Source organism: Drosophila melanogaster, chromosome 3L, assembly GCF_000001215.4.
Source record: "Drosophila melanogaster chromosome 3L".
NCBI lineage: Eukaryota > Metazoa > Arthropoda > Insecta > Diptera > Drosophilidae > Drosophila > Drosophila melanogaster.
The window spans coordinates 19424469-19434900 of NT_037436.4; the positions used below are offsets into that span (position 1 = coordinate 19424469).

Below are 10432 nucleotides of genomic sequence, written 5' to 3' on the forward strand. Positions count from 1 at the left end.
CTGATGAAAAAGCTTTCCTGGGCCCCTTTCTTGTTTTATGCCTTTCAAAACCGCCAAACGACGACTAAACTTAAATATATTTTGCCTCTGCTATCTTACATTCCACTTTGAACTAAGATATTGTGAGATTAATTGGCATTATAATATATGATATATCGATTTTCCTGTGTGCGTTGAACTTTGCGGATTCGATGCAAAATATTTTGGTACAAACCAATTTATTTAAAACATAGATACCAATTTGCGCTGCTGCCAAGTATGGACTCCAAGGTGCTCCCCTGGCCTACTCTGCTCCCGCTGCCGCTGTGACCGCCACCAGTAACCAAGTTATCGCTAGGAACTACAATGGAATCGCCGCTGCTCCTGTGGTGGCCAAGTACGCTGCTGCTGCTTTGGCCTACTCCGCTCCTCTGGCTTACACTTCTCCATTGGTTTATAAAGCGCTAGTTCTTCTGTAAGAACGTCGACTGATCAATAAAAACAAACACAACAAAATTAGATTTTTTAAAAATTGTTCGATATTATTTATAACTTTATTAGTACTATAAATTTCTATCGATTTGCCAAATAACTTTTTGTCACGCCCACTCTAATGCCCTAAGACCGCCAAACAGGTTAATATAATTTAATCCCCCAATATTTCGCGTTTGCATTCCCAATAGCTGAGTAACGGGTATCTGATAGCCGGGGAAATCGACAATAGCATTCCCTCTTGTTAGATTTCGACTTGCTCCTTTCAATTATTGAATCTTAAGAATTCTTCCCCCTAGTAGGAACCCTATGTTTATGTTCCTCCTGAAAGTGATTTACCAAACTTCGCCTCTCTCCGCAGCATTCCAAATGTGATTCTTCCCAGCATATTGAGATGATATAAGGCTTGGGAAAACGTTGAATTAATGCTATCAGAATGCTTGATTTATACCTAATTCTGTGTGGGGGTTTTCCATTCTCGCCGCCCCTTCGTAGCTGCTTCCTTCGGAAAACGACATCGGCAGCAGTTGTCGCTTCACACATTAAAATATTACAACATGAACTGGAAACATGAACACGATGACACCCCGCACAGCCATACACTGACAGAAATTATGATGTGTCAGCAGAGCATGTTAGTAGGGCCCTCTCGCTCGCACCCGAGGCGAACATAAGCCCGAACATGAGCTCATATTTCGTCAAGCTATAAATAAACTAAATTGCCAAAAGTCGAGACAGTAGAACCCAAGGCAGGCGTTTTGGCTTAACGGCAGATTAAACAGGATGTGCGTGACCCAGAGTTGGTATCGTGATTAAGGATATCGCGGCACGAGGCGCGTGGCGAATGCTGTTCAATTCTGGTTACTATGAAAAGGATAGGATAGCTATTGTCTAAAAATAAAAGTCTAAAAATGTCGAGTTCCTCGGCTATCACATACCCGATCTTGGCAATATCGTTCGAAATTGGCACAACATATTTTTCAAAATTATGTGCGTAAAAACCTTTGCTATTCGAGGGCTTTACAGTTACTTGTCACTTGGGCAGCACTTTCGAAAGTGGAACCCACTCGCCACGCCCAACGTGTTTGCCATTTGCCTGTTAGCTTTTATTAACTATGCACGCGTGTTCGGGTTGTTGTTGTTAGCGATTACAAGTATAAAGTGCATGACTCCGAAGACAAGCTATTCCACACCTGGGGAATTTTCTCGCCAAAAACTTTGCAGCCAGCTAATTGACGGGGTTTCCGACGAACCCCGACCCACTCTAAAAAATAATAAAACCCATGCGCCCAGCCAACCACTGCACTCAAGACAATTGCTGATAAAACGCGAGTAGAAAGCTCAAATAATATCAAAAAAGATAAAAGCCGTTGGCCCTCATCTCGAAAATTTACTTTGTGCGGCGACTGTGAAAAGCAAATGAGCAAAGAGAGTTGAAAGCACGCCACTAAGCCACCCATCCAGCCAGCTACCCAGCTACCCAGCCAAAGGACCTCCAGCCACCCAATTTCCACACAACCCAAGGGACCTACCATATGCAAATAATTGCTGTGAACTTTTGGCACAGAAAGCAGGCAGTGGCAAATGCAATAGAGCTCAGTTAGCAATCAAATTACGAGTATCAAAAGAAAACCCGAGAAGAAGGCAACCGAAAAAAACGAGCTCCGAAAATGTTGACAAGCCAGAAAATGTTGGTCCGCTGGACAGGACCAAAATGTTAATTGGGCTCATGACACTGCCGACCAAGGCATAAATCATAAAAATGTAACACCAGCGACACAAGGTGGCCCGGAAAATGGAAGTGCAGGCAGAGCCAGACGGGCGGACCAATATTCTGGATGCTTGGGCTCTCTGGCGGAGGATCTGCACCCAAATCGGGCGGAGGCATCGGAATCGGAGAATTGGGAGAAGTAGCTGGCCAGACGAGACTAACGAAACGTAACGACCAAGCGAAAACTTAACAAGTGTGAAGGGAACGGTGATGGATGATGGCCAGGATAAATGCCCTAGAAGGTTCTGCGGATTTATGAGGCTGGAGACACGATTGTTCGGTGCATTAAATGGGTGGTGAAATTATGAATATACCAATTCTAGATATAACTGTATAGTTTCAAAATTTAAAATTGATTAAAATAATGATACAAATTCTGTTAACGAACCATTTTCAACTCATCCGTGTAGCCCAGTCCACCCCGCATATCCATTGACCCATTAGTGGGCACAGAAATGAGTTTATGCTCGCCTGATTCCAACATTTTAGACACATACACCCAAAGCAAAATGTGGGAAAAATATAGTCAGAGGGACCCAGATCGAAACGCTAATGGGAAGGGGGGATGAAAACTTTAGACCACTAGAACTCCGTGAAGTGAAATGTAAGTACAACGTAACTTAAGCAGTTTTACATCTTCAAGCAGCATGAAATTGATTGATGGCCAGAACTCACGCCGCCTTTGCCGGGAAGTAGAGAAAAAATGAAAAATGATTTGCGCGGATTATGAATTTCCAACGTTTTCGCGGACCCCTTACCGCCTCCTTACCCTGTCATCCATCTCGCCATTCAAAGTGGGGAACGATGAGGGGGCGTGGCTGGGGACAAGATGGCCAGGGCGAACTTTTTAACCTTGTGCTGGTGGCAGGGACGTGGCATTGATTAAAGCCGTCGCCTGTCACCAAAGTCAAAGTTAAGTAGGCATTAGCCAGGGCTAAGGGATTGGGAACAGGGCAAGGGCTACGGCCAAAGGACATAGACAGGGCCTCTGGAGGCGACGACTGATTTACACATTTCCGCTGGCCTCGGCAGCCGAGAAAAGACAGCTGATTGGCTTCCTCAGGAAGGAGCCACTATCTTAACCCTTACCTTGGCATCTGTGCTTTAAAATCACCAATGTGACTTTGGATAAAATGAAATATATGTATGCCTACGATTCGTTATATGTTTCGATTTCGGATTTTTATCAAATTAATTGAACTTATAAACATAAGCATATATAAACATTCTATAATATCTTCCTTGAAGACACGGATTTGTATGAATTGACCTTAAACCCTCACCTCAACAGAACTGTATATCGGCTTAAAAAATCATCGACACAAAAAAGTGGCATAGTTGTTAGTTATCATGCTCCCCTCTTTACAGAAAATCGAAAGTCAAATATCTGTCTATATCTATTAAATTTTAACATGTTTTTTTACAACTTCAACCATTAGTAAGAAATGCACTTTCTAGTATATCAGTTAACTTTTTCGAATGCATTACACTCTTGAGAATAGCAGATTTCCCATGCAAACTATGAAATGCTAGCTAAGTTGGGGAAAGGGTTAAAGATATGTAAAATTTAACTCCCTACGTAATTTTCGCCCACGTATAGGTGCTACATTTAAGTGGGTCTACAAATGTTTCACTAAATTGTGGTTGCTAAGTTCAAGGCTAACGCTTTTTTGCCCGAGGCTCCTTGGCTTCCGAGGTTTCGAGGTAGCATAATTAATTTTCGTTTAATTGCTGGGCGCTAGTTAAACTAACAAGCAGAACACACTCGTGCAGCGTGTTGCCCTCCCTCTCTGCCTCTTTATAGGTCCCTCTAATAGGTTCCCTCTAAATAGGTCCCTCTCTCTTGGATGGCCGGCAGCATTTCAATTAATTAATGTACCAACATTGTGGGCGTAGTAGGACGTTCGGATCAGGCTGAGAAATGGGGGGAAATTCACAAGTTGACAGCGGCAAACACAAGTTAGCCTACATATAAAGCAAGAAATCAAACATGGCAGCCCCTGACCAACAGGACGAAAGATTTGGATAGTGTGGGCCACAGGGACGGATGGATGGATGGATGGATGGCTGAATTTAGAGGAGGAGCAGAGGAGCCAACTGCTGCTGTTCCCATTAATGATGAGGTGCTGGATGTGTGGACTGGGACTGGGACTGCCCTGCTGTGCCATCTACTTTTTCTTCCACCAGCGCTGTTTGTGTGAAAGCGTTAACGACTTCCGATAGTTGCAAAAGTTGAGATACACCATCCACACCCCTTCACCCACACGAGAAGTGGAGAGGGATTCGCAAAAAGGGCCGCAGGAAATGTCTGATAAACTGAAAAAAAAGCAAAACCCACACTCACATGCGCTGAAGAGGGATGCGACGCTAGTTTTATAAAGCTTAAGCAAATATTTCTCTTTACACGCATTATTATATTTCTCATTTAAAGTAACCCTAGATACTTTTTATTTAGTTGGTAAAATTAAAGCCCTCGGTTCGATACACTTTTTTGTTGAGAAATTTGATAAACTTAAAGCTTAGTTATTTAGTAAGCAATTTGTTTAGTTTTTTGTGGCTTTGGCAACCTGTTGACATATATCAAGAAATTTTATATTCCCGCCAAGCAGTTGTCAGAAACATAAGAGCCACATATGCATGTGTTCTAACCGCTTAATCAACCCTCTGAGAGGATGCACACAAAGGCCAGGGATCGGCCAACATATGTTGTATAACTTCCAGCGCCGACTCGGAGCCTCATTATATAATTGCAACTGTTTTGAAGTTATGACGCCACCCCCGAACATGGTGCATGCAACCCACCCCCTCTGGAACATCATCCCTTTCGGCCACGACCGTGGCTTGTGTTTTGTGTCGTAATTTGTAATCTCAGCGTTGGCATGTGGAAATTTGTTATCGTTTTAGTGTTTGTTGCTTAAATTGCCACAGCAACGCAGCCACGATGGGATTGGCGAGGGAATGGCATGGTGGGCAGAGCAAAGAAATGAGAAATAAAGTAAAAAGGGTTCCAACGCGTCTATCATATTAAGTCGGTATTTATACGAGCGTGTGTGCGCCGGAGTTTCGTCTAGACTTTGCACAGGTAACCGACCAGGCCAAAGTAAAAGTTGAGTGAACTGCAAAGGCTTACAAATAAGCAGAAAAAGAAAATCCCGGAGTGGAGAGGTGGAAAATCAAGCCCGCACAGCGCTGCTAAGTATGCTACAAAATATTATATTAGCAAACAAAAGCAGCTGCAGCAAGTACTCGCACAGACACACACACAGAAAATACCAGCTTGGCTTCACCACAAGCGCATTGCGTCACCAGGTCGTATACGTAATGTGCGAGTGCCTGTGTGCGTGAAAGAAAATTATATTGAAATTACAAAAACCCCGTGCTGAAAGGAAAGTGGTGTGAAAACTGCTGCAGAATACAAGGTTGCGGTGGGTCATGACTTGAGTATTTTGCTTAAGTCGTCTAGTCGCTGGGCTCATTAAATGGATGGATGAAGATCTTAGAACACATATAAGCGAAATTACCTAAACGAAAGGCTGGGCTCAGCTCTTTAGCCGGCTAATTGTATGAGGCCCTCATTCATATTCATACTAAATGACAGATGAGTGAAGTGAATAGGATTATGATTAAAGGAATGACTTTCTAAAGTATAAGAAACCCTACAGTTAACGCATTGTTCATAATAAGACAAGATGTGTAATCTAAATAAAGGTGTTGGGCTACTGAATAAAACATTCGTGGAATCTAATATTCTACGAGTAATGTTAATGTATTCACATTTTATTACAATCAACTGCAAGGAAGTGAGTTGTACTTAACTCCGAGACCGAGATATATGCAAATATTGTGTATTGCAAAACTAAGTAACCTTTCGCCCCGCGTTGCATCCATCACAGGTTATAAATCCATTCAAGGACTACTCAACCTTGAAAATCCAACCAGATAGACACCTCCCGAATAATCGCTAAACAAAAACAAAGTTCTTTGCCACACACATTAAAAACAAATTACAAATAGATGATTGCGGGAAACACTTTGCGGCTCAAATGGAATTTAAACCACTTCTATCAGATGCTTCTGTGTAAATATTTACACTTCGTTAGCTGCCAAAGATACCCACAGCGAGTACAATGGAAAAAAATTAAATCCGCCGCAATTGGAGGGGGATTCCCATTTCCCTAAAAAAAAAGTCGAGGATACACGGAAGTTTAAAAACCGCTACGTCTGCTCCTCCCTGTTTTGTGTTCCTTCGAAAAGCATTTTATGCAAATGCCTAGCGCCAGAAATAGCCCTAAAAAATGGGAAAAATACAGAAATACATTTTCTGGGCCAGTGCATGACAAAGGAACACAAAAAGCTAGCGAATAAAGAGAATTTTAAGTGCTCCCGAGGAACTCGGGCTGCCGGGTGGCTAAATTAACCTGGCAAATTGCAGGCAAAGATAAATCTAATACGGGCCAAACTGACCCACAAATGAAGTCATCTCGGATCAATTCAAGTCAATTTGCTAAAAATAAGCGTTGGAACTGATAATTTTTTTGGTAAGCTCCGGCGATGGCTTATATGCAAAGACCATTTTCATTTTTCCATTTTCAGTTTTTCCTGCTTTCACACTCCAAACCGCTCGCGTTCCCTGTTCTTCTTCTCTGCTTTGAACCGACCACAAACACCTGCTGGAAATTCTTTTAATTAGCGCAGAACAAAGGCAGCCAAACGATGATGACGATGGGGTTGCATGGCGAGCAAATTGAGAAAAAATAAAGGAAGGAGGATACCCAGGCGGAACAGCCAAACAATGAGCGTTAAATTCTATTCAATGGCAAAAATGGAAGCAAAGCAAATAATTGAAGTAGTTTGGCCAGCCAAGAAAAGCGAAATATAAAAAGAAGGGGACAAAAACAACATTAATGAGCTTGCTCGCTGCCTCGCTCTTCCGCTTTTCCCCCAGCCTTCCCCGCTTTCACCGCTTTTCCTTCGCGCCGCTGAAAATGTCATTACTGAAGGGCCAGCAAAACGGATGTCGAGTTGTTGTTTTGGTTGTTTGTGCAGCCATTGTGATTTGTATTTCTTCTTTGTCGACTGCCCTCAATTGGCAGCTTATGCATTTGACAGGTATTGATTATGATTATGTTATTATTTATTATGAAGTGGGCGGTGCTTTAAACTCTGATTGAATTATTGTCTAAAGTACCTAATGACCGACGTTCCCGAAAATTAATTGCCCCTCGATTAAAGTCGGAAAGCTTAAATGGCAGAAAATTACAAAGAATTCTGAACTTTATGTTTAATTTACAAAAATTAAATCTTTCTCTTACATAGCAATTCAATTTCAATGCTGATGTTCCTTCGAAATAATATATACACACTACCAAATAGTTGTAAAAGATGCTCAAAATGTAAAGGATATCAGTTAAAAAACATAAATTATGCATGAATATGACACAGGTGTTTACGTCATCAAAAAACAAAAAACTTTCATTTAAATAAAGCAGTTTTTTCCAGGAAAAGTGGAGCTCCACACGCAGCCGAAGACAGCGAGCAAATGTGGAGCAGTACAATAGAAAACCTCGCGCACAGAAAATCAGAAAAAAATGGTGGAAAAGCGAGAGACAAATGTTTTATTCAACATCTGAGCGGAGTTTCCAGTCAGCTGGCCGGAGAGAGGAGAAAAAGAAAAGCTTTCGCCAGCTGAGTTTTCCGAAGGAGAGAGGGAGAGAGATTGAGAAAAAGAGAGAGCAGAGCACGTGCTGGTGCGTGAAAATATTGAATGGCAGACACAAAGAGCAGAGCTCAAAACAGAGAGACAAAGGATTGCAAAATACAAAAAATATGCTGGGAAATGTGCCACACATACAGCAACATACAAGCCACAGGATTTATACATGTAAGGGAATGGCAACATATGACAGCTGTCATGTTAGAGTCCTTAGCAAAAGCAGCAGCAGCAGCAATGAAAGTTGGGTTAGGTTGTGGAATTGTGATTAGGAACGAACAGGCGGAAGTGGAAAGCAAGCTGGATTAACGGCTGCAGGCGGGGATTATCAAGTTGTCAATGAATAAGTGAAATGGATGAAGATATAAGCCAGGCGGGAAGCGCCCTAAAAGGATTATTAAAGGACCCTGCTCATGCCGCAGATAAGAAATTGCAGTGGGGTGAATGAAGCTCCCAAAATTGCTGGTTAAATATTTGAAATTTAGCCGTGAAAGCTACGGCTCATTGTTTTAAATTGAGTATGTTCTCGTATACCAAAATATATATAAAGTAACTAACTGCATCAACATCAAGTAAAGTAAATTTAAGTCGTATTTTGAAAATGATTTTCAATTTTCGAATGGTATATATCAGTGTAATTATTTCATTTGCCATAAATTAAGTTTAAGAAAGGATTAATTCTTAAAGGTAAAGTTCAATTAGCGCCAATACTTTCCGAACTCTGCCACAAGCTGATTTAATTAATAAGTTATAAAAGGCACTCGGCGAAATTGGGTTAAGCCAGCATTAACCCAATATCTGGCCGGTGTAACAGCTGCGCACGGATTAAAGCTCGTTAAGAAGGTGACTTCCGAGTTTCCTATCAAATCAGGAGCAGGCAAGCCCAGTGACCGATGAGGGAAATCGAATACGCAGCCAACTATGCCATCGCAAATTACAGTCAGGAGCAGACGCATCTGGAGCCGGGGTCCTAAATCTCGAATCCTGGCAACAGTTGTCAGCCTCGGCGCCTCGGAAATCTGAGCATCTTGCATATGATGGAAAAGTGCGGCGAATCGGCAAATCAAAGGGGGTTAAATGACGCGTGAAATGCTAAAAGGCAACCAGATCTGACTAGAACTCCACTTTAACAAACGGAAAACTAAATATATTTGCAAGGACATAGGAGATCCAAAGGAAACTATTATAATCTTAAACTCATACGTGTAAAAAGACAATTATTCTCTTTATCATTTGGTGTAACTACTCTTTAGTAAGGAAATATTTCGCTGTTTAAGATAAATACTCTACGGCTGAAGCCTGGAGGCGCAATAAACCTGGCCGAAACTGGATGACAGTTTCGTGGCCGAGACCCTGGAGGATGGATGCATGGGAAAAGGCTACGGATCGGGAATGCGCGATTCCGACCACAAAATGCATGTCCACCGCAGCAGCGCAACGCGGACAAACAACCATAAAAACAGGGCAAATTAATATTTTATAACTTAATTAAAAACAACAACAAGAGCAGCATCATCGGCAACGGCAGCAGTGGCAGTGCCACAAAAAAAAAAAGAAAACAAGGAGCGAGCATATATAAATATAAAAATAAATGGGCGAAAAAAGCATTCCTGAGGTCGCTGAGAACTTAAAGTTCCGCGACATGATAATTTTTCATTATTCATACGCAGCGGTGGCCGCTGGGAAAGCTTTTCTAACGTAAAACACTGGACACCGCACAGTCAATTTAATTTTAATTTACACTTCATGCATAAAAAATTAAACGCGCGTTGCCGTGTCAATTGATGAGCGGCGAAATCGCGCCACACGCAGCTTTTTGCTATCCGATACTCATTCAGGAGGTCCAGGACGCGTGGCTCCTGTGGCAAATATTTTTAAAAATGCTATCCCCCAGCCCAGGAACTGCCCCACCGAAATAGCCCAGCCCATTAAGCACAAGGACGAAAAGGATGCGGTCGATTCAGCAATTGTTTGTGGAAATGTGCAACGGAAGCCGGAATGGAAGTATTTTACGGCCAACTGCCAATGCAGCAGCCAGGATTCCCTTGCTCCCTCCGAGTAACTGGCAAAGGAGTAACCGCTCCTCCAGGTGGACTGGGTGGGGAATGTAAATTTGATTGAGATCTTAAGCAGGAGAGCTCAAGAAACGGAAAATGGTAAATGTGCAGCGGTAAGGGATACTTTGTGAGCTCTCACATTGCTTTATCCTGATTAAAGCAATCCAGGCAGCTTATTATGGAGAAATGTCTGCCAGTTCTGCGAACGCTATTCGTGTAGAAATTCTCATTAATTTTTGTATATTATTGAGGCAATTTGTGAGAATTGTGTACACACTAAATCAGCATCAAATACGTTTACGCAATTGAAATATATACATATTTTCAATAGGCTACATCTTATTTTTTTGGTGTCTATAAGGGATTCACAACCTACACACTTTGTTCTATTAACTGGGCCCAGAAGTATCTCCACTAGTTCAA

The 10432-nt window shown here is 42.0% G+C and overlaps 1 pseudogene, besides 1 other annotated feature; it reads left to right on the forward strand.

The window, feature by feature from the left end:
• Positions 1–233: 233 nt before the first annotated feature.
• On the forward strand, positions 234–458 carry CR42838 (annotated as a pseudogene).
• A 188-nt stretch (positions 459–646) lies between these two features.
• Positions 647–714: a mobile genetic element.
• Positions 715–10432: the final 9718 nt, after the last annotated feature.